The 27,843-nt window shown below is 41.7% G+C and overlaps 1 protein-coding gene across 3 annotated transcripts in view; it reads right to left on the bottom strand.

The window, feature by feature from the left end:
- The window catches only part of LOC134350589 (rho guanine nucleotide exchange factor TIAM2-like), a 276,948-nt gene that overhangs the window by 184,926 nt on the left and 64,179 nt on the right, over positions 1–27,843 (bottom strand). For 2 of the 3 annotated variants that reach the window (XM_063056011.1, XM_063056010.1), the window contains exon 2: positions 23,665–23,720. The exons of the other annotated variant lie outside the window; for it this stretch is intronic. The gene's annotated coding sequence lies outside the window, so the exon portion shown is untranslated. The remainder of the gene's footprint in view (positions 1–23,664; positions 23,721–27,843) is intronic. 3 annotated transcript variants of the gene reach the window in all.

Raw genomic sequence — 27,843 nt, 5'->3', positions numbered from 1 at the left:
ATGACTGGCTCCTGATGGTTGTGTATTTAATATTTCAGTAATATTGTAAACATATTGTTTGATTAAGCATTCTTTGTATAAATAATTTACATGGGTTATAAGCAAGAAATACATGATGGCATACATCATTACACCACCATGCCATAAGTACGTGCCTTAGTAAAAGTAAAACAAAGAGTAGACACATTATTCCGGGCTCAGTGTTTTTCTTTCAATTAGTTTGATTTTTCAGTTACAAAACTTAACAGTGGCAACGAAGAAGTTTTAAATCAACTTAAGACCTGCTGAAACACAGCACATTATTTTTCTTTGGAAGAGGCAGTCAAGTTTTAAAAAAGGCAAAAAACAGACAAAATTCATACTTTAGCACATACCGGTGATAATAATAAATTTTTAAAAAGCAGAAATGGCTACCTGATTCAGAAAGATTGCACAGGAGATAACTAGATATTGTACACTGAGCAACTTGAACAATATCTTGAAGCAAATGAAGAAGCCAATAAGAAATGAGTAACTGCTTTGCTGAGTGTACAGGTGGAGGAGCATACAGTTTGAATAGAAATTTAACTACTCCAACAAAACCAGCATTCCACCATCCAAAATAAACATTGTAGGAACACTTGGAACCAAAACCATTGTTGACTGCAGAACACTTTAGGTTTCATAAGTGGAATCAAAAGGAAAGGGAGTCCATTTCAGCATACGTGGCTGAACTGAACAGATTGCTCAAACATTGCCAGTTCAATAATGGGCTTAATGAGATCATTTAGTTTGTGGAATCTTTCAAGAATGCATTATAAAACAGTACACAACTGAGGCACAACTCACATTTAAAAGTGCAGTTGAAATCACTGTATCAATGGAAACCGCATCCAGAGACACAACTAAATTACAGACAGGAATGAAAGTGAGCATGTACAAAACTGCAACCTCTAAACAAGATCCTGCCCAGCCAAACAAATTGTGTTACTATTGTAGCTGAGGCTCACATATGCTAGACCAATGCAGGTTTAAAGGTAATACTTGCAGAAAATACAATAAAGTAGGACACATACATAGAGCATATTGGGCAGACAAAAATAAATGGACTACACAGGGAAGAGAAAAAGCTAAAATATCATGTAGCAATTTCAAAAGATGGACTAATCTGCAGGCTGTTAATATCTGATAATGATGAGAGTGACACAGGACTGAGTAGCCTTGAGATTTACAATGAGAAAACTAACAATAAGTAATATAGCGTACACCTCCACTACAGCTTCAAATGTTGTTGATGTGTTGAGAAGCTTTTTCTCAAGGACTGATGCTCCAGAACACTTAGTCAAGGACAATGGACCACAACTTGTGCAGAAAAATTCAGTCATTCCCAAAAATGAATGGAATAAGACATATTACATCTGCACTGTATCACCCAGCTACAAATGGCTTGGTGGAAAGGTTTATTCAGAGTCTAAAGAATGCATTGCAAGTAACATCAGCAGAACACACTACAATGACACCGAATCAGAAGCTCACCAATTTCCTCCTTGCATATCACAATGCAATACATTCCACAACCAACAGATCACCAGCTATGCTGTTCCTGGGCCGTTCCTTGTGCTCATACTTGGATCTCCAATCTGAGGAATATATACTACGAACACCTGAGACAAATGCGGAGATCCCCAAACAAGGAGATTTGATGTTTCACTCTTGGACAAGCAGTCACGCTGAGAGACTACAGAGGTGATCAAAAGTGGCTACTTAGAATGCTTAAGGACCGAATTGGACCACTCTGCTACACAGTGGAAATTGTGTCTGATGTATCTGGAGACGACACATTGATCAGTTGAGGAGAGCAGAGTCAATTGTTCTCTTTGACATAAAATAATTCAATTGTTTACAATCGTTCATGTTTTGCCAGCATCACTGTTTTTGAAATAAAAACATCTGTACTACTAACATATGCATTAAATGACATTTTACAAATGCGGCACAAGTAATGATAGGGATTATATCCTAGGAAGCAGATAGCACTGGGTCATTTTGTATTGTGTGACTTTGTTCTCAATCAGCTCTTGCAGAATTTATAAAGAAACTACAGAACAAAGAGTGAAGACTCACTATTAAACCTATCATGCTTATAGACCGGGGGCGGCAACCTTTTTGCCTCTGTGGGCTGGATCGCGTATTAATGAGCGGACGGTGGGCCAGATAAATGCCATAAAAAAAACTTGAAATATGGGAATTATCCATTTAAATACATCTAGTTATGTTTTGCCTCAAATGAATGAATAACACATGCTAGAAAATCATTTGTGCTTAACCAAGGATGCCAATTAGTAATCAAAGAACTCAGTTTAGTTGCAATTTATTTCAATCAAGGCATCTTTTGAATCCATTAAAAGGACACAAAGAATCTTTAAACATAAAACGTATGAACATGATGCATTGAATGGTGGCAAATTAAGTATAATAAAAAAGAAAATTCTAATGCAAACAGTCGATAAATCAATGCGAAACTTGATGCTGTTTGTTGTAATCTAGTGTCCAAGTATCTTGGAAATTTCAGCACTCAGTATCTACCTTCCTCCATTTTGCATTCATTGTCATTGGAATTTTTTTCTTTGATTTTACTTCGAAACGCGAGTTATTCAACAAGTATCGTAGCACATGTAAATATCTGGATGTTTAGCATGGATTTCTTGTTAAAACACAGTGATGCTGTTCCTGTTTACAAATTTGAACGATCCCATCTGAAAACTTGTGTGTGCACAGAGAGTATCTAATACATATTAATAAGGTAGTCTGCCTTCCCGTCATTCGTGTATACCAGTGCTTGGTTTGGAACAAAGCGGAACCTGGGGCCAGTGTAACAAGACGCAATGCATGTCCATCAGCGTGGTTGCGTGAAACATTCAGAATAAGGAAAAAAAAATCGCTCACGGGCCATAGGTTGCCTACCCCTGTTACAGACATTAGGTTGGTATACTACTTCACGTGACATGCATCTGATCTCTCAAAACGAAGGGTTGTCAGAAGGCAAAAAATAACAGCTGAACTATATTGATCTTTCTTCCAGTTGCAAAGTTATAACAATTTCAATTAACACTGATGCAAATCTATCTTTCAGGTGCTGACTGGACTGCTGTACATTGCCAATATTTTCTAATTTAACTTTAATTTCAGGCATCAAAGCCATTTTTAAAAATTCAAAACTGACACTTGCTATATCCAGTACAAACCCCTCCCCCTTCCCGCACCCCACCCCCAACTAAAACACAATGAAAGGCTGCGAAAGGCAGGGCTGAATAACAGGAGCAGGATGCAGTTAGCATTTTGCCATTTCTGGTATCACGTTATAGATGGAAAATTATAACTGCAAAACTCAAGACTAAAAACCCCAGGGTAAAACACTAGTGTAATCTACAACAGCTGTCAAGGAAAAGGGTCTACAGTCTGCAGTCTTTGATTTCTAACCCATAAATGTGAACAGCAGTGTTTGAAGCTATTGCTTCATATCACTAATTCAGGGGCATTTAAACATGATTGAAATGAACAAAAAGGCTGGAACAGATGCCTGGTTGTTAAGAAACCCTCAACCCATGGAAAAACTTGTAAGTAAATCTCCACCTACCAACTGAAAGTGACTGGTGGACAATTAAGACTGTTCATTTAATTAGAAAGCTGATGGATTTCATATCCCTGGAGAACATGATGTTCTTATAATTATTTCCTAACTGGTCTACATCAGGTAGAATGAAAGCCCCATCTGAACTCCAATCCCCTTTCTCCCCTTAGGACTTTTACTTGGCAATACTTTGAAGTATGGCAATTATCCAATAATACCTTGCACATGCAGATATTTATAGAAAACCAAGAATACATCTGGCAGAGTAGAAGCACCTCAACACTAAATAGTCAGGGGAGGGTTGCATACAACAGCTTGGAAAATTATGGATAAAGTAAAAGGGAAGGAGAGTGCAGGAGAGGTTACAGAAGTCTCCAGAATAAAGAAAAAGACAAAATTTTAGAAAGGAATAAGAATTTAACTTCCAGTAACATGAAGACAGAATTGATAAGGGTGATGAATACAGGACTGAAGGTGTTGTATTTGAATGCACACAGTATATGGAACAAAGTAGATGATCTTGCAGAGCAGTTAGAAATTGGCAGGTGTGCCATTGTGGGCATCACAGAGTCATGGCTGAAAGAGGATCATAGCTGGGAGCTAAGATCCAAGGATACACATCGCATCGAAAGGTCAGGCAGGCGGGTAGAGGCGGTGAGGTGGTTTTGTTGATTGAAAAAAATGAAATCAAACCATTGGAAAAAATGACATAGGATCAGAAGACGTAGAACTCTTGTGGGTAAAGTCAAGAAACTGCAAGGATAAAAATGCGCTGATGGGAGTTACATAGAGGCTTCTGAACAGTAGCCACAATGTGGGGTACAAATTACAACAGGAGATAGGAAAGGCTTGTAAAAAGGGCAATGTTCCAACAGTCATAGGGGATTTCAGTATGCAGATACATTGGGAAAATTTAAGTTGATTCTGGATCCAGAGAGGAGTTTGTAGAATGCCTATGAGGTGGCTATTTAGGGCATCATAGTTGAGCCCACCAGGGAAAAGGCAATTCTGGATTGGTTGTCAGAAGGAATTAGATTTGATTAGGGAGATTAATGTAATGGAACCCTTAGGAGACTGGGAGAGAATTCACTCTGCAGCTTGACAAGGAGAAACTAAAATCAGATGTACCACTATTACAATTGAGTAAAGGTATGAGGGAGGAGCTGGCAAAATTGATTGGATGGGGACAGGAACAGGGATAACAGTAGAGCCGCAGTGGACATTCAACCACTGGAAAATGACACTACAGAGGTAGAAACAAGAAAAAAAGTATGAACTCAATAAGTATTTTGTGTTAATCTTCAATTTGTGTGAATCTTCACTGTGGATGACGCCAGCCATATACCAGAAATTCAAGAGCGTCAGGGGTCCGAAGTTGCTATTACTAAGGAGAAGGTGCTTGGTAAGCTGAAATGTCTGAAGGCAGACAGGCACCTAGACTTCTTAAGACTACACCCCAGGTTTTGAAAGAGGTAGCTGAATAGTTTACAGAGACATCTCAAACACACTAGATTCTGGAATGTTTCCAGAACTGGAAAATTCCGAAGTCCCTTATTAAGGATGAGGTTTTGGGGTACTTGGAGGGACCTGATTCAATAGGCTGAAATCAGCATGGTTTCCTTCAGGGGAAAACTTGTCTGACAAACCTGTTGGAACTCTTTGAGGGAATAACAAGCAGTGTAGAGAACGCAGAGTCGGTGTTGTTTACTTGGATTTTCAGATGGCGTTTGACAAGATGCTGCCCTTGAGGCTGCTAAACAAGAGTCCATGGTATTAAAGGAAGTATCCAAGCACAAACAGAAGATTGGCTGACTGACACAAGGCAAAGTGAGAGAATAAAGGAGCCCTTTACTGGTTGGTCAGCAGTAACTACTGGTTTTCCTCAGGGTCAGTGGTGTGTGCACTACTTTTCATCTTGTATATTAATGAAGTGGATGATATAATTGTGGCCATGTCTGTGGATAGGTGGAGGGTCAGGTAGTGTTGATGAAGCAGGGTGTCTGCAGAAAGACTTGGACAGATTAGGAGAACGGGCAACGAAAAAGCAGATGAAATGCAGTGTAAAGAATTGTACAATCATGCACTTTGGTAAGAGGGACAAAGGTGTAAACTATTTTCCAAATGGGGAGCAAATTCAGAAATCAAAGATGCAAAGGGACTTGGAAGCTGTAGTGTAGGATTACCTAAGAGTTAAACTTGCAGGTTGAGTTGGTAGTAAGGAAAGCAAATGCACTGTTAGCATTCATTTCAAGAGGACAAAAATATGAAAGCAAGGATGTAAAGCTGATCTTTTATAAGGCATTGGTCAGACCGCACTTGGAGCACTGAGAGCACTTGTGGATCCCTTACCTAAGGAGAGATGTGCTGGCATTGGATATGGTCCAGAGGTGGTATATGGGAACTATCCCAGGAATGCAAGAGTCAATGTATGAGAAGCTTTGGTCCTGTACTCGCTAGAGTATAGAAGAATGATGGCGGATGAACAGGAATTTCTTTAGCCAGAGTGTGAGGAATCTGTGGAATTCAGTGCCACAGATGGCTGTGCAGGCCAAGTCATTGAGTATATTTAAAGTGGAAGTTGATAGGTATTATGTTTTGTAACTCCAAAACATAAAAAACTAATTGAAAGGAAAACACGGAGCCAAAAGATGACTGGTGTACGTTCTCAGTTTTCACTTTCAGTGAAGTATATACATATAATGGTGTGGCATGATGACACATGCCATTCATGTACTTCATATATATATATATATATAGCCATAATGAATACTTAAACAAAGAATGTCTAATCAAATATATTTACAATATTACTCAAATATTACAGATATATTAAAAACACAACAATAGGTCCTTGATTAATAAGGACAAAGGTTATGGGGAGAAAGGAGGAGAACGTGGTTGAGAGGGATAATAAATCAGCCATAAATGACTGGCAGTGCTTGATGGGCCAAATGGCCTAATCATGCTCCCATGTCTTACAGTCCATCCTTTTGCAATGACAGCCATGCCATGCTGACAAGAATCATATTGAAGAAACTGACTTTAATCCTCCTGGCTCTTGCTCATGATTTTAAAAAATACTCAGGCTAAGAATAGTTGACCAGAAAACAGACTGATAATTGAAACTTTTAGTTCATATCGTTTAATAATCTGAGTTCAATTTCTCTGCATTACCACAGAGTAAGACACTTAAGGACTCTGAGAAAGCACCAAATGAGATGACAAACCTAAAACAAAAAATAAAAGATTAGAAGAAACTAAAATAAATCAATCTTAGCTGAATTATATGCCATGTACGGGTCTGATCACTCGACCCTAGGACATACATACTTGCCGTTTAGGGAATACCAGTGAGATTGGTTGGATGACATTTGGGTTTGGAGGATGAGGTAGGGGAGGGCAGTGTTATTTATCCTACAAGAAGAGATTAAGCCAAGAAAGAGTGCTAATTTCACATCCGTCTCATAGTGATGGTGTAGGTTGGGATCAGAACAGGGTCCTGATGAAGGGTCTCAGCCCAAAACGTCACCTATTTACTCTTTTCCATAGATGCTGCTGGCCCAAGCTCAAATTCCAGCTTGTAGAAAAGACACTGGTGTATATATTTAATCACACAAAGAACACATTCTAAATATCAAAGGTATTAAGCACCATCTTTCAAGTTCCAAGCTTGGAGAATTGTCCACTTTACAAAGTGTTACCGAGCACTTGCTTTCTTGCTGTACGAGTAAATGTGTTGCAACTGAAGTCATAGTAAACACAATGACACCTTAAATCAGTAACCCCCAAGGGGGCGGTTACATGTCCTAAGGGGGCACTAGGGGAAATAAAAGTCGTCGGGGGGGTGGGGTCATTCAAGATTCTTGGAGGGAGGCAGTAAGTGGCACATTAACTCGAGACACAAGACCTGATCAACCAGTAGTAGTGCAGGCACTTCCGGAAAAAAAGGACGAGGCACTGGAACACGGGAAGAACCACAGCTCTGCAGGTGGTGAGCACTTGTCACAACGCGTCTGAAACGCAGCAAATCTCATCCACCTTACCAACCAAACAGACATTATCAGGGATGCCTAAATTCGCAACCAGGGTGCCCAACAGTTCCCCTCAACTCACAGTATGAAACAAGTTCATGCAATTTAACTGTTGGTAAATCAAGTACACCCTCCTAACTTTCTCTACACATCTACAGAAAACAGCTTGCACAATGATACAGTGCTGGCTAGAATCAAAAGGTGAAATAGAGCCAGCAAACCTGCTGACTCCTCGAGGTGTTCAAAGCACCCTCAGCTTCACATGTGCGTTCAAGAACCATCTTTGGAGAATGAGCCTTTACACGATTGCTTAATTGTGCTAACTGGAATAGTATAAAAGTAGCTTGCCAAACACCAGCTCTATTCACACTAACACTCAGATACCAATCTGAATCCTTGTCAATGTAATTTTTGCTGTTGTGATTGTTTTTGTCTCCACCTCGCTGTTTCTTTGCGTGAAACTACCATCATTCCATCAATTCGCTACCATCATCAACATCCGATAGACTTTCCCAGTTTGTGTTAATTTTTTAATTTTAATTTAGCTCCGCTAATGATGGATAAATACATACAGTGTGATCTCTATGTGTCTGAAGGCGGTGAAGCCTTGAATTCTAATCCTGCTAAGAAACAGAAACTATAGAAAGTGTGTCAATACAGTGTTACATACCTGGAGTATGGTTTTATTTCATTCCCCATGTGTCTTATTTGTAATACTGTACTGTCTAATAAAGCCATGAAACCATCAAGATTGCAGGAACACTTCCATAAAAGACACCCTGAAAAGGCTACCTATGGTATTACTCAGCTCCAGAAGATGAAAGAAGCATTTGAAAAGCATTGCACATTCAAAATCATTCTAGCTTTCTTGGCAAATGACTTGATAGTGGTCTCATTGCTTCTTATAACATTACCAAAATGATAGCAAAGTGTGGAAAATAACATACAATTGGTGAAAGATTAATAATGCCTGCTGTATCAGAAGTGATCACCACTGTTCCCAAAATGGATACCAATATTTTAAAATCAATTCCTGAGTAATAACTCTATAGCTCGACATATTGACAAGATGAGTGAAGACAATGACTATCAAATATGCAGAGCTGCAAAAAACAGAATTTGGGATACAAGTGGATGTCAACTGTGTGAGACAATGAAGCATTGCTAGTGGCATATGTACGGTTTATCAAAAGTTTGTGAAGAGGTTCTCTTTTGTAAAAAGAGGAAAACAAATATCAACGGAGTCAACGGAGAAACAATCTATGATGAACTCAAAATGTACATTGAGGATAAAAGTATTCTGATTAGGAACATGATTTCTTGTGCAAGAGATGGATCACCATAAATGATAGGTTGCCATGGTGGTTTAGTGACATTTATGAAGAAATTACAAGCCTGTTGGTAATCTATTGCAGAATTCATTGTCAACATCTCACAGCCAAAAAGCTCAGCCAATGTCTTTTTTTGAAGCATGACTCTTTATAATACCTACTATCAACAAGATTAAAGCTCATCTATTGAATAGCAGAATATCTTGCCGGTTATGCCAAGATAACGATGAAGAGTTTGAATGCTTGCTTCTTCACACTGAAGTGTGTAGGCTGCTGCTTAAAGCATTTCTTTGACCTTTTTGATATTGTGGTTGAATTTTTGCTCAATGTCAACAAGAGCTTGGGAAACAAGATTCAACTTCTAAGTGGAGATGTGGCATACCTAATTGATCTGAATGACAAAGTGAACATTCTAAATAAGAAACTGAAGGTGAGAATTTCAATTTAAACCAGGCAAAAATGCAGTGTCCATTTTTACCAAAAAATTGGAAATATCTCAGTAAAACATTTGGAGAACGTTCTCACAATTTCCCTACATGGAAAGTATGGCGCTCTCTTTCATAGATGGTGATTTGCAAGAGTACTGTTTATGCCTGCAGTCACTGAGAAAGGATTTTCAGAATTGATTCAAGGCTTTGAACAATCTGGAAATTCTGGACTGGGTAATTAACCCATTTCTTTGCAAAGTGGAAGAACAGAAAGAGCGCTTACAAGAAGAAATTATCGAAATTTTGAATGAAGAAGAAGCAAAAACGCTTTTCAAAAATGTTGGCCTTTGTGGTACGTGGCTACACTGTCATATGAAGTTTCCTGGTCTTTGGAGATGAGCCAAGCTGCTCTTCAATGCATTTCCATCCTCCTACCTTATTGAAAGAGGCGTCAGTGCAGTGAACCACATACTCACAAAAAACAGAAGCTGCTTAAACATTGTTATGCATGGGGACTTAAGGCTTTTGCTGTCACAACTTGAACCAGATATTTCAACACTTGCTAAAAACCATCAAGCTCAAGGATCACACTGATATCAAAGCTGTTGTACAGCACTCATGGACTGTGTAAGCTAGGTTTAAAGACAATTAAAAATTTAAAACAGAATCATTTTTCTCATGTTAGCATATGGTAGACATGTTTTTACCATGGGGGGCGCCGGAAAGTATATTGTGCCTAAGACGGACATTGGTATGTATGAAGGTGCTTTAGGGAGGTGTTGGGCTAGAGGAGGTTGGGAAACACTGCGCTAAGTGATGTGTAGGACTGTAACAGACTGCAGTAACACTCATCTTCTATTTCACCTGCACATCTGGCAGAGTGCCGCCAATCACCAAGAGGAAATTAATTGGTGAAAATAAATACCTGAATTTAGATTAATGCCAGCCATTATTTGCATATTAAGCAACACACAACCATGTGTTAATAACAGCTCTTTGTCGTCTTTTACTTCTTTCCAGGCAGTGCCTCAGGATAAAGACCGACTTGCTTCTATTCTGCTTCTGTGGCTCGAGATGCCTGGTGAGACCAATGTGTGAACCATGGACACTTCCCTAGATGGGGCAGGAAGTGGATGGCAAGGTAGGTAGATAGACAATTTGAGGGTGAACCCTCCTTCCAGCCCTTAAAAAAGCTACTGTGTGATCTCAAATCTGGTCCTGAATGCTCTGCTTCAAGCAGTGATTGTTGAGATCAGTGGCATTGCTGTATTTCAACATGGCACTGAACTGCAACCTCCACTGAATTGTGGCTCAGATTTAGTAGTCGTTTTCTTTAGTTTAGGGAACAGAGAGGGGAGTTAGGGGTCAAGTTAGGGATGTGGGGTAATTAGATGTCAAGCTGGAGTCCAATTCTCCTCTCCACGCTTGAAGGTCAGTGACAACGGTGGACCAAGCCAGATTGTCCAGCTGGATATTAAGATGGCAGGTGCCACAACCTGTCATCCCCACCCCACAGATCAGCAAGTTGTTGGCAGGTTCTATAGTCAGAGCTCTGTAGGACAGGAGGAAAATGTTCTGCTGACCCGTTGTCATCCGTGAGAGCAGAGTTCAAGGCCTGATGATCAGGGTCTCAACATTGGTGAGTCCAGAGTTCAAGGTCTAGTGTTTGGTGATCAGTGGGTTCTTACGGCTGATGCTGTGGGTTGAACTGCAAGTCAGAGCCTGTTGGGTGAAGCCCACATCTGCAAATCTCTGTTAGTCCAATGGGAAAGTTGAAGCACAATGTCTGTGAGCCTGAATTGAATTCCGAGTCCGCTGAAGGCTGAAGAAGATGGCCTGTTCTGGGGTTGGAGTACTGCGTACATACATGGAATGGGAAGGAGGAACGGGGCTTGTTTTGCTGTTGTTCTTTTGTTGCTTGTTGTGTTCTGTGTTGTTCTGCCGAAAAATGGTGAGCATGTTACGTTGGTGCCGGAATAAGCGGCGACACTTATGGGCTGTCCTCAGCACACCCTCGGTCATGTTGATTGTTAACACGAAGCATGCCTTTCACTATATGCGATGTACATTTGACAAAGAAACATGAATCATGATTTGTCAAAGAGCTTTGATACATCTTTAAATGTTTTCTCAACCCACCTGAGAATCTTTTCCTGTGACAGGGTTCAGGAAAGAGGGTCAGTTTTGTGAGCCTGGTGTAAGACACATGATAACATCGCCTGTCCAGCATAAGCAACTCTGTGTAACTGGGCTTCACTTGTGGGGATTTTGCTCATGGAGAGGCTGCCAAAGTCAATTTGCTTAGCAATCCAGTGAATTTGGAGGATTTTGTGGAGACAGTGTTGGTGGTATCTGAGGTGCCTGCTCTTGTCTTGGGATCAGGCAGACAGTGATCACTGAGCAGTCAGTACAACATGAATTCTGGGTTGTCTGAGGTCTTCTGAGAAAAAAAACCACAATCAACCAATAGGTTGTGCTGGCACATTGAATGTGATGACAAAAAATTCACAGACATTATTTGCCTTCGCCTTTAAGATGGGTCCAAATGTTTTAATCTCAGATGACCCATGTTACATGGTATTTCTCAACTACCTCCTCTCAACAGTTGTATGAACTTCTTCAAGAAGCACCATGAATATTATCTTCACTGTGACAAAAGTTTGTAATCGATAGCGCTATTGACCACATCATTAGGTTCAGCTACAATCCCCTCTGGCTACAAAGTCAGGAAAAATCTGGCCAACTGCCCCAAAGTTCACAGTACAATACATTATAAATATGACAGACCCTAGGCAGACTGTCGTGGATCAACTTTCTGATGTACTATGGGGCATTTACACAACAGACAATTGTATCCATTAGGAGAAACAAGCCATGAATTATCTCCTAAACTCCTTCAGCACTAAAATAAGCTTTGGCAACCCCACACCATAAAATAATGGGACAGACGACATTGGTGAGCCGCAGACAAGTCACAAGGTGAATTCTGCTCTGAAGTCCCCAAAGTGGTTTCACTCATTTTTTTTTACACTGATCTACGTCTGCAGATTTCCAAAGCCATTTCTAGAGCTCACTGTCAGTGATCAACAACTCAGTGTTTCCACGTTCACCTGAATGGCTTTCAGAAATGTTTTGGATTATTAGACTGGGCTTTCTCCGCCCAAAAGGTGTAACCACTGAAAAAGGTGGAACAAGATTATTCAAATTCAAAGTAAATTTGTTTTCAAAGTTCAACTATATAACCATGTACAACCCTGAGGTTTGTTTTCATGCAGGCATACTCAATAGCCCAAAAACCATAATAGAATCAATGAAAGACTGTACCCGAAAGGACAGACAAACAACGAATGTGCAAATACAAAAAAGGTTAAAAAAAATTATAAAACATAAGCAATGAATAGAGAACATGAAATGAAGTGTCCTTGAAAGTGAGACCATTGGTTGTGTGAATAGTTCAGTGAAGGGGCAAATGAAGTTGAGTGAAGTTGAGTGAAGTTTCCCCACTGTTTCCAGAAGGGTAATAATTGTTCCTGAACCAAGAGGTATAGATCCTGAGACCCCTGTACCTTCTTTGTGATGGCAGCAGCAAGAAGAGAGCATGAGGGTAGTGGGGATTCCTGATGATGGATGCTGCTTTTTCTGCAATGGCACACTGTGTAGATGTGCTCATGATGGATTGGGTCATATCCACTACTTTTTGTAGACTTTCCATTCAAAGGTATTGACATTCCCATACCAGGCTGTGATACAACCAGTCAATATACTCTGCAACACACATGTACGGATATTTGTCAAAGTTTTACATGTCATGCTGAATCTTCACAAACTTCCAAGGAAGTAGAGGTGTTGCCGTGCTTTCTTTGTAATTGCACTTGCATGCTGAGCCCAGAACAGGTCCTCTGAAATAATAACACCTAGGAACTTAAAGTTGCTAAACCTCTCTGCCTCTGATCCTCTGACGAGGACTGGTTCATGGACCTCTGGTTTCCTCCTCCTGGTCAATAATCAGCTCCTTGATCATGCTAACATTGAGTGAGAGGTGGCTGTTGTGGCACCACTCAGCCAGATTTTCAGTCTCCTTCCTCTATGCCAAGCTGCATTAACAGCTGCATACCACCTTGGTCTGGCAGAGGATATAGACTGTCTTGTGCAACAGGGATGATTTCCAAAAGACTCTTTATTTATATATAGACACTTGAAAAAAAAATCTGCTTATTTTCCTGGATTTTAAGCTGTTTATAAATGATAGACATCTCTACTTTTGACAGATTAAAGAAATAATAGTTTTATTTGTCAATGCACATTGAGATATACAGTGACATACAGTCAACAACCAGCAGAGTCCAGGATGTGCCGGGGGCAACCGACAAGTCTCACCATCCATCTGGCACAAACATAATATGCCCACAACTTACCAACTCATACACCTTTTGGAATGTGGGAGGGGACCCATGCAAAGCCGGGGATTTATTAGTTATTGAATTACAGGACCCTTTTATCAGGAATGGTGCTGCCTTTCCTACATTGTTTTATCATTTCAAATCTTTCAGAACCTAAACATATGCAGAAGGAACAGAATTCTGCGGTACAAACCTTCTGCCAACAGATGCAGCAAGATCACAGTGGGTCTATTTGACCACAGTACAGCAACACAAGGATCCTTTCTCTGCTTGAATTCCTAAATCCCAGAGAGAAAATTGTAGAATCCTTATGTTTAGCCACTGAAGAATGAAAAGCACTATAGCAAGGGATTCCTTTTTAAAGAAGAGTTTCAGTAAAGCTCAAGTGATATCAAAATACCAAATAAAGTTCAGATCACAAATGACTAACACATGCAACATTTAAAAACAGTCTGCTGGCTATAAATAGAAATTCTTTTACGTGTTTCTGAACACTATCGGAATACATCAGTTCAATAGTTCAAAATTCATTTTAGCATAATTATTGCATTGGCACAATGATGGCGATATGTAACCATGAGGCAGCACAGTGATTACTTGTTGCTTGTTGAAAACATCTCTGTCAGTATGAATGAAGCAACTATTAAACTGATAACACAATCAGACAACTCTGTGGATGCAGCACGATGAAAGAAAAAAAACTTAAGAAAACCTCAACTTCATGTAATTAAGGGGGCACTTAAGGGGAGCAGTTCTAGAACTGGCAAGGTTGACTTACTCTCCGGCCTTAGCGATTTACTTGCAGACGTTTCGTCACCATGTGAGGAGACATTGTCAGTGTACTGTTAATTGTGGTGTTTCCTCCCAATGCTTGGCCTTTATGTATTTTTCAATCAGTAGATTGGACATCATTTCGGAAACTCAATTATGTTGTGGGGAAGAAACTTCATTGTTGATTGGTTGTGTGGCAAACTTTGGGCACTGTATCCTGGAATTTTGCCTGCATTGGCTCATAAATAGGATCGAGGTCTATATGTTAAGCAGTATATAAAGGCCAAGCATTTGGAGGACACAATAATGACCAGTGCACTGACATGTCTCTTTGCAAGGTGACCAAATGTTTGCAAGTAAATTACCAAGATCCAAGGACAACTCAGCTCAATCACCAACCATCCAAGCTACGCATCTTCTGAGTTATGGAACCACTAAAACTTGCATGCTTTCATAAACCAGCTGCTAGAACGAGGAATGTAAAGGCATCAAGATTATACTAAATTTAAAGAATTACATTTGTAGACTTCAGAAATTTACTAGTATCAACGGATTCAATTTGCATCATTACAAAGTATTTTAGTAGTTATTAGCAGTTTGTACTCTCTGGCACAAAAATACTAAAAATGTTACCGAAAGCACAACGTGGTTTATTGCACTTCTCAATAAATCCTTTTATGCATTTGGTTACATTTACAATCAAGCAAAGGAGACACATCAATAAAGCTTCATACTTATAATGATATGCAATTATAAGAAATATATCAAATATACCAAAATAAATCCATTTAAAATAACTTTTAAGGACTTCTGTTGACTATTTTTTTTTGCAGTCTGTTACAGGACTTTAATTAAACTCCCGAAATGCGCAAAAACTTGAATCTAAACAAAAACACATTGCCTGTTTTGGAAGATGTGTTTAGCTAGCATTAATCTGATTGGCTAGAATCTCAAGTACAACCATAAAGTGTGAACCCATTATTTTAATTTCATTGGTCATACACATTCCAGTGAAGGTAAATAAATAGGCAAAAATCAACTTAATTGAAGCTGTTGGCTAAAAGAAATTTAAATTTCTGGAACTTTCCTTTCAAAGTTAGTTTTCCCTTCTATATTGAAGAGTCAAATTTCAGATCAACAAAATATTTCCATAATCTACACCTGCCACATGCACGTTCGTTGACATTGAAGTATTTCACACAGTAGAGGGTCCTCAATTACACACCAAAAAGACAGGTATAAACAAATAACAAGGGATCACTTTCAAAGTTGGGAAAATACTTACTTAATTGTTAGAAATTACAAGTTAAATTACAATCTTTTACAATTAAAAACAAATGAGAATATTGAAACGAAGTGAAATACATCGCTTGCCTCAACGACCAACACTGTGTGGTGAAGGCAGCCCACAAGTGTTGCCATGCAAACACTGGACGTCTTTTGTATGTGGGAGGAATCCAGAGCACATGGACAACACCCACACGGTCAGAGATAACATATTAAATCCTGAGAGACAGCAGCAGGAATTGAACCCCAATCTTCCAAATGTTATAAAGTGCAATGTTAAATACGTTTGATTTGGCAAAGGAATCAAAAGTAAGGTGGTAGTTTCAAGATGGCATGCAGAGTGTAATTTGCTTTGCAGTTTTATGGAAATACAGTTTTTCTGAGAAACTATATATTGCAATCATCATACTGGAAACTGCTAGAATGGGAAGCGCGTAAAGCACAAGAAGCCAAATGCACTGACTGAAAGTTTTAAAAAAACTGCTTGAACATATTTTTTTACTGGAGGCAATCACCACAGTTATTTTCCTACATTCAGACTGTCAGCAATGCAACTGGATGCTGAGAAATTCCTGAGTATTCATAACCAAGCCTGAATGTTCTCAAAAAGGAATAAATAAACAGGTTCTTCTCCAAGGGAATAGACAAGAAAATGTCAATGTAACTCTAGAAGGTACCAAACAAAAATGACAATAGATGGGTGATATACAGCACAGTTGATAGGATTAAGTGACAAAGAAACATAAAACAGATTGAGTAAACAGACAAAACTCTTGTCATACAGATTTCAATGCAAGCAAATGTGAGGTCGGTAACTTTTGAAGAACAGACATAGGTGTCAATTAAATGGTTAAAGCTAGGGGTCCTGTACATATGAACATATAGCAGTAAAGTACGAAATATAAAGGAAGCTCTAATGAAATATTAGTCATTGCATTTAAGTGCTAGAAGGAAGCTCTGTTCATGTGTAGTTTTGGACAATAGTATTATAATAGATATGAATCTTGAACATGTGTAATACAATAATATAATGGATCAATATTTACAAAAGCTAGTGGACACATGGAAGATTAATTGATAGTGACACAGAGGCTCCTGAAAGGAAATAACACAGCAGAATAATGAGGGTGACCATACAACATCTTGAAAGGAGACAGATCATTTAAGTTACTCTACAGCTGCTCTTTTGATTCCTTTCAAAATCTAAAAATACCATAAACTGATTCATGCACCACCCCCATTTCCCCCTTTCACTGGCAGGAAGATTTGGAATTTAGGTACATTAAAATCAATGTTTGCTCATTCAGCAGTGAGTCTGGAAAGCAAAAGTCTAAATCCATGATTCAATAGGATACGGAGCCAAGGGTCTATAAAAAATGGGTGTCATGATCTCACTGGCTGAGGGAACATGCCCAAGAAACTAAATGGATCTCGACCTGATCTTAAAACAAAATGCTGGAGGAACTCAGCAACGCAGGCAACAGCTATAGACAAAAATGAACAGTTGATATTGCCGAATGAGGCCCTTCATCAGGATCTCAGCCTGAATATCGACTGTTCGTTCTCCTTCATAGATGCTGCTCGCATTGCTAAATTCCTCCAGGTCTCTCTCTCTCCCCCCTCTCTCCCTCATGTCTGAGTGTGTGTCAATCCATACACCAACATCAATGATCTACTCCTAAACACGATCACTTTAGATTAGCCAATTCACCAGAAATCAATTGTTGCCTTAATCTACAGAACCTTCGGATTAAACCTGACCTGACCAGGGAAATTTGTGAACACCCAACTCTATGTCAGATGTCAAAAAAATTACAAGTCCTTGTGCTTGGCTTAGCTTGTGTGTCCTTCTGGCTCAGCACTAATTCTCAGTACCGTGAGGTGTAGTGAGGCTGAATGAAGTTTGCAGGAAAGCCCTAAACAAAAAGGAGTTGCCTATGCTGCCGCACCCTCCTGGCAATCATCCAGCCAAGCCGGGAAGGAACAGACTACAGATCAGGTTCAAGTTACAACTCCAAGAATTTAGGCTCAGGAGAGCCATCTTAGAGTTGAGTCTTGATCTTATGTCTGAGCAAACATCCATTTCAGTGGACCTCAAATGCATAATCTCGGAAGTAATCTAAAAGAGGCTGGCATCTGCCAGAAATTGGGACCGCATACAGTAACAAATATTCCAGAAGATATCAAAGGATGTGACGATTATCTGATGTGAAGAGATCTGATCTTTAGGCAGACAAAGGGGAAATTAGTTTAAAGTAAAAGCAAAGAATAACGAATAAAATAAATTATATGCAAAGTGAGTAACATTAAGTCAATTAATTTACACTTCAAATTTCAATACATCATTAAGGTGTATATTTTGATTTTGATTCTGCAGCATTTAAGTATTATTTGGCAAGAACGGCTTTGTGAATCTGTGGTAAACCATGTATATATGTTGTAACTCGCCCCTCTGCTGACTGCCCCTGTGGCTCCTCCCACAGAGTCCTGTATAAAGGTGTTCGCCTTGCCCCTCCCCCTCAGTCCGGGGGCAGACACTCACTGTGGAGGTCGTATTGTACAGCGAATAAAAGCCTTTCAGTATTTTACCAAACCTCAGTCTTTTGGAGTAATTGAAGGTGCTTCAATTTTATTCGCTGTACATTTTAAAACATGGAACAGGCCCTGAGACCAGAAAAATTGGACCTCAATCCGCAAACACCTGAAGCTGGAAACGCTTTCGAACTCTGGCTGGCCTGCTTCGAAGCGTATCTAGAGGAGATTAAAGCGACCGACCCCGTAGCGAAGCGCAGAGTTCTACTCTCCAGGGTCAGTCCACGGGTTTATTCGCTGATTAGAGACCAGCCGAACTACGACGGCACAATGAACACACTCAAAAGACAATACCTGCGGCCGATAAACAGCGTCTATGCTCGGCACTGTTTAGCGACACAGCAACAACGCCCCGGGGAATCGAGTGCTGAGTTCGTCCAGGCCCTACGGACGCTCGTGCGAGCCTGCAATTGCCAGGAGCTGACGGCGGCGCAGCATGCAGAACTCCTAGTGAGAGACGCCTTCGTCACGGGGACCAGGTCAGTGTACGTGCGCCAGCGGCTGCTGAAAAAAGCCGATCTTACCCTAAATTCGGCGATGGAGCTGACTGATACGTTGGAGGCCGCTCTGCATAACTCCGAGGCTCTCCAGGCACGCGATCCCCCGATGGCCTCGTGGGTGCCGCAGACCCCGCAACCTGCTGGCGAATCGACCTCGGCTGCCGCCAGTCGTGAGTCCGCGAAGTGCTACTTCTGCGAACTGGAGAAGCACCCCCGGAAATGCTGCGCAGCCCGACAAGCTACCTGTTCCAGCTGCGGAAAGAAGGGCCACTTCGCCAAGGTCTGTAAGTCAAAACCGCGAGTGGGATCGAGCAGCGCCGCGTGCGAGACGTGGGGGTCGCCATCTTGCCTGCCGCCATCTTCCCTGCACGCCACCACCACGTGCGAGACATGGGGGTGGCCATCTTGGTCGGGGCCACCTCCCACCGCCTACGACCAATGGGTGCTCACGGGGCACCCCACCACGCCGGACCAAGACAGCGACCCCACCCTGGCTTCCGTGACCCTCGACCAAAGCGCTCCCCACCAGCTCGCAAGGTCAATGATGGACATCCTGGTGGAGGGGCACAGGACAAGCTGCCTGTTTGACACAGGCAGCACGGAGAGTTTTATCCACCCGGCCACGGTGCAGCATTGTGGATTCATGATACGGCCGGTAAGTCAGAGGGTCACCATGGCCTCCGGGTCGCATACAACAGACATCCGGGGGGGTTGTGTAGCGACGCTAGTGGTGCAGGGCACAGAATATCGGGACTTTAAGTTACTGGTCTTGCCTCAACTGTGTGCCACTGTGCTGTTGGGGTTGGACTTTCAGAGCCACCTAAAAAGCGTGACAATGAAGTATGATGGGCCCCTCCCGCCAATTACTGTCATAAATCCCGTTTTGTAGAGATATGTCACGTACCCCGCTACTGACCACACACACACACCGACCTGCGCATCCCACCCAACATCATGCCAACTGCCACACTACCGACACCACTTGCGGCCTCTCCACCCTCAGGATTCCTCCCCCACCGCTGTTCGCCAACCTGACCCCCGACTGTAAACCTGTGGCAACTAAAAGCAGGAGGTACAGCGCGGGGGACAGAGCTTTCATTAAGTCGGAGGTACAGCGCGGGGGACAGAGCTTTCATTAAGTCGGAGGTGCAGCGGCTGCTCAGGGAGGGGGTCATTGAGCCAAGCACAAGTCCTTGGAGGGCACAGGTGGTGGTTGTTCGGAACGGGGAGAAGAATAGGATGGTCGTGGACTATAGCCAGACCATCAATAGGTTCACACAGCTTAACGCGTACCCTCTACCCCGCATCGTGGATATGGTCAATCAGATAGCACAGTACAAGGTGTACTCGACCATAGACCTAAAATCCACTTACCATCAGCTCCCCATCCGCCGGGAGGACTGCCCTTACCTGCCTTCGAGGCAAACAGCAGGCTTTATCAATTCCTGCGCGTCCCCTTTGGTGTCACGAATGGTGTATCTGTCTTCCAGAGGGCAATGGACCGGATGGTGGACCAGTGCCAACTGAAGGCCACATTCCCATACCTGGATAACATCACCATCTGCGGTCACGACCAGCAGGATCATGACAACAACCTCCAAAAATTTCTCCAAGCAGCCAAATCTTTCAACCTCACCTATAACAAGGACAAGTGTGCATTTGGGACCACCCGACTTGCTATCCTTGCGTGTGTCGTGGAGAATGGAGTCATTGGCCCTGACCCCGACCGTATGTGCCCCTTGTTGGAACTCCCTCTTCCCAACACCCTCAGAGCCCTCAAAAGGTGCCTGGGCTTCTTTTCATATTACGCCCAATGGGTTTCTAACTACGCAGACAAGGCCCGCCCCCGGTCAAGTCCACCACATTCCCCCTCTCTGCCAAGGCCCACACGGCCTTCAACCGCATAAAAGGGGACATTGCCAAAGCAGCAATGCATGCGGTGGATGAGGCCATTCCCTTCCAAGTAGCGAGTGACGCCTCCGACTTCGCGCTGGCTGCTACCCTTAACCAGGCAGGAAGACCAGTGGCGTTCTTCTCCCGTACCCTTCAAGGCCCTGAAATTCGGCACTCTGCGGTAGAGAAAGAGGCCCAGGCCATAGCGGAAGCTATAAGGCACTGGAGGCACTATCTTGCTGGCAAAAGGTTCACCCTGCTAACTGACCAGCGCTCAGTCGCATTCATGTTTAATAATCAGCAGCGGAGCAAAATCAAAAACGATAAAATTCTGAGGTGGAGAATCGAACTCTCCACCTACAACTATGACATCATGTACAGGCCTGGGAAGCTCAACAAGCCCTCCAATGCCCTATCCCGGGGAACATGCGTCAGCGCGCAGATCGACTGGCTATACGCCCTACATGTAGACCTTTGCCACCCAGGAGTCACCCGGCTTTTCCACTTCGTGAAAGCCCGGAACCTGCCTTACTCCCTTGAGGAGATCAGGATGATGACCAGGGACTGCCAAGTCTGCGCAGAGTGCAAACCGCACTTCTACCGACCCGAAAAGGCACCACTCATCAAGGGCACCCGCCCCTTTGAGCGACTGAGTGTTGACTTTAAGGGCCCCCTTCCCTCCACCGACCGCAATGTGTACTTTCTTAACGTAATTGACGAGTACTCGCGGTTCCCCTTCGCCATCCCCTGCCCCAACATCACTACCACGTCAGTTATAAAAGCCCTGCGCAAGCTCTTCACTCTGTTCGGATACCCATGCTATATCCACAGTGACAGAGGGTCCTCGTTTATGAGTGACGAGCTGTGCCAATATCTACTGGCTAGGGGAATTGCAACTAGTAGGACCACGAGCTATAATCCCCGGGGGAATGGACAGGTAGAGAAGGAGAATGGCACAGTGTGGAAAGCCACACTCTTAGCCCTCAGGTCAAAGGGACTGCCGGTCTCCCGCTGGCAGGAGGTCCTTCCCGAGGCACTCCACTCCATCCGCTCCCTGTTATGCACGGCCACCAATGCCACCCCTCATGAGCGGCTCTTTTCTTTTCCCAGAAAATCGACCACTGGAACCACCCTACCATCTTGGCTGACGTCCCCGGGGCCAGTGCTGCTCCGGAAACATGCGAGGAGCCATAAATACTCCCCGATAGTCGAGAGGGTTCACTTACTTGATGCGAACCCCCAGTATGCCTACGTGGTTTTACCTGACGGGCGGGAGGACACGGTCTCCATCCGCGACCTGGCGCCCACAGGCGCTCCGGGCCCCTACCCTGAACATCCGTGGTGACTATTGACCCCGTACCCACCAATGTATGTACCTACAAGACACCGTGCACCCCAAACCCTATACAGACACCACATGACACTCCCACACCGGGCGCGACGCACACACACGAGGGATTACCGACGCCTAACGTGCTGGCACCTGAAGTCAGGCCGGAGCCAGCACAACCGCCATCGCCGGTGCAATCACCGCCGGTGCTACGTAGATCACAGCGACGGACTCGACCGCCTGATAGACTTAACCTGTAAATATACTTCTTGTAAATATTGTCAGTCACTTCACCCCACGGGACTCTTTAAAAAAGGAGGGGTGAATGTGGTAAACCATGTATATATGTTGTAACTCGGTTGCCTGTCTGGACACGCCCCTCTGCTGACTGCCCCTGTGGCTCCTCCACAGAGTCCTGTATAAAGGTGTTCGCCTTGCCCCTCCCCCTCAGTCCGGGGGCAGACACTCACTGTGGAGGTCGTATTGTACAGCGAATAAAAGCCTTTCAGTATTTTACCAAACCTCAGTCTTTTGGAGTAATTGAAGGTGCTTCAGAATCCACCCAATATCCAGCACAATCACCATCCTTCCAGTTTTAGACAAGCAGTTTGCAGTATGCCTTCAATTGTCCAGCTAATTACAACAGGAAAGTGGGTTGCCCCAGGTTTTCCATATCTGATCAGTTTGTTTTTAACCCATTCTTCCTTCAGTAATACATAACGGTTTAAAAATAAAACCATGTGGCTAATACACAAGTCTATACTGTTCTTAATTATAGAAATAGATTTCAACTTTAGGTTTGAATTACATGAGAAAAAAATGTGGATGTAGCTCCTGACAGATTAATTCCATAGCAAAGATTATATACTCTGTTTAAAATAATTGTCCAGATAAAATGTAATTACTATTTGTTACAAAGATGTATCAATTATTTTTCTCTCTCTTTTCAAGCCATCAAATTATCCTAGAAACTGTGGGCTTAATTTTGGTTCAACTTTGGTACAGAATGACCTAAATAGCTCATTGTAACATTTTAAAGTTAAACTTCAGCAAGAAGATATTGGCCCTAATAAAAAAGACTGACACCTTAAAACATTTCGAAACGAATACTGAGTCTTTGTATTCAGCAGGGAACATTCAGCTGACGGTTATTTCTAACTGCAAATATTTAATTCTGCAAACAGGACAACTTGGGGAGGGTGGAGGGCTGATAACATACTTCAACAAACTTTTCAGCAGAAAACCATTTGATATCAGATGCAAATTTGTTATCTTAGAAACCACACCAACCAACCATTGATTAAAATATAAAAGGATATTGGAACATTTAAGTCTGCTAGGCACATGGAGACTAAAATTTTATAATGCATGTCAAATTACTAAACTTAAGAAGTTCATGGCTTTGATGAAACAATATGTCTACTTCATCAAAGCATTCCCTCACACTGAGAGCAAGGGCAAAATTTTCAACACCACTGACAAGATGATTACCTTAATGGAAGTGGAGCCAGACTTCTTTCTCACACCCACATGATTCACTGATGACTCTAAAAGGTAAACACACAAATCAGATTACAGCTCATACTTTAGTGGATCTGAAACCAAAACATTTACCCCCAAAATGTAGTACAGCTTTATTCCTGACTTGAATCTCCCTCCAAAAGATAAGTTTGTACTATAACGGGAATCTTGCAGATTATTTTTAAATTAAGTTAGGCAATCTCAGCTTTGTTAATAGAAAAGGAAAGATCAGGAGCCACCAGATAAAAGCCGAATTTAGCACAACTATGAAACCCTATTCCCTCCATCACAATACAGGCCAATATTTTTCCAATTCTCAATGAAGAACAACCAAATGGGAGAAAATTATTTAAGATTGCTGGCACCACTAGACCACCAAATTATTTCTAAAATGTTATGAAAACAGTCACCATCTTTTGAAATACATGCTCATTTCCCTTTTAGAACTAAAATGGATTTTATTTTTACTCTGGCTTCAGACAGAACATATCCACTAGGAACCATTTTACCAGAATTCTCCGTTTGGCCCATAATTCATTAATCAATAATTTTGTCTTATTTATCCATTTTGAGCTCTCCAAATTTTTTCTCCACCCTAATTGGCTCAAAAACACTTCACTAATTACCTGTACACTGAAGTTAAAACTATCTAATAAAAATACTTTTAAAATTAAATGTGAAGAATATTATGCATGCTGTTGATGGTAGTATCCTAAGGAATATATGTGGAAAAGCATCACAGCCTCTTAACTCTTGGTGCATTAGAGACTACATTCTAATTACCCTGTGATATTTTTCAGTTACATCTAAACAGCCGGTGCTAATTTGATGTTGCAGATCATGATCTCCACACAAAAGGCTGAAGCAAGTCTGCAAGGTTCCCTAAGTCTAAGGCAAATGTCCCTAACTCCACCCCTTCAACTCAGCTCATACTCCTACCAGTTCTTTTCACAGACATCCATCTGGTCAATATAGACAGAGGCTCATGAATCAGTATAGCTCAGCAGTAGTTGCAGGTGACCAACTGTTTGGGCCAACAGGGGTGATGTAAATCAGCCCTCAGACCAGCTCAAGCTCACAAAAATCAATAGGTTTTGTGAGGTGACAATAAAATGAGGTACTGAATTAACAAGAAAAAAAAGCATAAAGCTTCCAGCAAGTTGTTTTCCAATTCAGAAGAAATACTATGGTGCTTAAAATAAGCATTGTTTGAGGAGTCATATTTTCATTCAAAGCCAACAGTTTAAGATTACACTTTTCTGTGAAATAAGAGCAACAGGAATTGGACTGAACTTTTGAATTAGCTTGGCAGGTATAATCTGGCACCTATAAAACCCAAGCAGTTTCAACTCAATTCAATTTGATATCGTCCCATGATAAAAGTTGTAGTCATCAATGACAATTCTATTTTGTTACTGTCTGGTATGTTACTTGCCATGTGCAATAGGATATTCAGCACACCGTAAAGGGTTAAGATAAAAAGGTTCAGCAAGCACGTCGTTAATTGATCCTACTATGAAACTTTTGACTCAAGCTTCAATCATTCCTGTTGGGAAGCAGTAATTGTAACCAATTCAGTCATGTTTAATATGATCAGAACACTGATATTTGACAGAAAGTGTCTGAAGCACAGACTTTCAGGACAGTGCTCATTTGTTCTGTGTACCAAGGCAAGACCCAGTCCAGACTATTTTGAAACTTTAGCATTTCCTGTAAAGTTGAGCTATCAAAAAAAAAGTAATCTTGACTACAAAAATAAAAGTACTGCACAGTGAAATATAAAACTACATAGTATTCTGAAAATTCAAAGTGCCCTACAGTAAACTCAGATCTGGTTGAACTGATACTTAAAAAACTCCTATAATATAAATATATCCAACAACAAGCATCTGTAAGAAATACAACTTTTTAAGATACCATTCATTCAACAGTTGTAGTTTAGTGAAAAATATGTCAAAGCCTAAATTACGCTGGTTTCCCGTGAAATCCAACCAGGATGCCAACAGCTGAAAAACCTCCAACATTTTTTCTCCAGGGGTGATATTTATTTAGCTTTAAACGGGAAGTTCCACCACAGCTGATGAGTTGCACCCATCCCCTCTCTGCTGCAAACAGCAATCAGTATATAAAAGTCAAAAGATTCCATTAAGAGCAAGAATTGAAAACCATTGTTGGACAAAATGAATTGCAGAAACAGAGCAAGGTTAATGCAAGCTGAGTTTCTATGGATCAGAATGTTTTTCATCAGTAGTACAAATCTGTACTAACTAATTTTAGCGAAAATTTAAACTTAAAAACTAATCTGTAGTTAAATAACCTATCAGTGCAACTTATGTAACGTCAGCCAACAGCATTTACAATTTATGAAAACTTTGGTTTACAGTTTCAACCTGTCAGATGTTAAGTTACAGATAACTTTGCTCAGATTTTAGATGCTGCTTTGATCTGATTTTCCTTTCCTCATAATTTTCAAAGTTCAAAATATGTATATGTTACCATATACAACCTTGAGGTTCAATTCCTTACGTACACTCAGAGGGAAAAAAGTAGAATTTTATGAAGAACTATACATAAACGAACACTGACAAAGTTGTTTGCAATATATATTAATGACTTCGATGAGGGAATTAAATGTAGCATCTCCAAGTTTGCAGATGACACGAAGCTGGGTGGCAGTGTTAGCTGTGAGGAGGATGCTAAGAGGGTGCAGGGTGACTTGGATAGGTTAGGTGAGTGGGCAAATTCATGGGAGATGCAATTTAATGTGGATAAATGTGACGTTATCCACTTTGGTGGCAAAAACAGGAAAACAGATTATTATCTGAATGGTGGCCGATTAGGAAAAGGGGAGGTGCAACGAGACCTGGGTGTCATTATACACCAGTCATTGAAAGTGGGCATGCAGGTACAGCAGGCGGTGAAAAAGGCGAATGGTATGCCGGCATTTATAGCAAGAGGATTCGAGTACAGGAGCAGGGAGGTACTACTGCAGTTGTACAAGGCGTTGGTGAGACCACACCTGGAGTATTGTGTGCAGTTTTGGTCCCCTAATCTGAGGAAAGATATCCTTGCCATAGGGGGAGTACAAAGAAGGTTCACCAGATTGATTCCTGGGATGGCAGGACTTTCATATGATGAAAGACTGGATGAACTAGGCTTATACTCGTTGGAATTTAGAAGATTGAGGGGGGATCTGATTGAAACGTATAAAATTCTAAAGGGATTGGACAGGCTAGATGCAGGAAGATTGTTCCCGATGTTGGGGAAGTCCAGAATGAGGGGTCACAGTTTGAGGATAAAGGGGAAGCCTTTTAGGACTGAGATTAGGAAAAACTTCTTCACACAGAGAGTGGTAAATCTGTGGAATTCTCTGCCACAGGAAACAATTGAGGCCAGTTCATTGGCTATATTTAAGAGGGAGTTAGATATGGCCCTTGTGGCTAAAGGGATCAGGGGGTACGGAGGGAAGGCTGGTACAGGGTTCTGAGTTGGATGATCAGCCATGATCATACTGAATGGCGGTGCAGGCTCGACGGGCCGAATGGCCTACTCCTGCACCTATTTTCTATATTTCTATGTCTATGTAAACACCAATATGCAAAAGACAAGCTGCACAAATGAAAATAATACTGAGGCCATGAGATGCAATGAGTCCCTGAAAGCCAGTCTGTAGATTGTAGAATTAGTTCAGAATAACAGTGATCCTGATCAACAAGGTTGCCTGATTGTTGTAAAGTAACAACTGTTCCTGAACCTGATGTCGGACCAAAGCATTCTGTACTTCCTGCTTGATGGTAACAGTGAGAAGAGGTCATGACTTGGATGGCGGGGTCTTTGATGATGGACACTGTTTTCTCGAGGCAGCGCTCCTTGTAAAGGTGCTTACTGGTGGTGAGGGCTTTTCCTGTGATGGACTGAGCTGTATCCACTACTTTTTGTAGCCATTTCCATTCATGGGTATTGGTGTTTTCATATCTGGCCATTATGCAGCCAGATAGGATACTCTCCACTGAGTCTCTATCGAAGTTTGTCTAAGTTTTTGTTTTCTTTTCATGTAAAAAAACCTTGCTCTTTTAATGCAAAAACCTAGCTCTTCGCTACCATTATTCATTATGCCCTGACTGTGTATTCTCAGGAAGTCTCTTGATT

Source organism: Mobula hypostoma, chromosome 8 (genome assembly GCF_963921235.1).
Source record: "Mobula hypostoma chromosome 8, sMobHyp1.1, whole genome shotgun sequence".
NCBI lineage: Eukaryota > Metazoa > Chordata > Chondrichthyes > Myliobatiformes > Myliobatidae > Mobula > Mobula hypostoma.
Note: the sequence above shows the minus strand (reverse complement) of the source record. Positions and strands in the feature narration are given on the sequence as shown.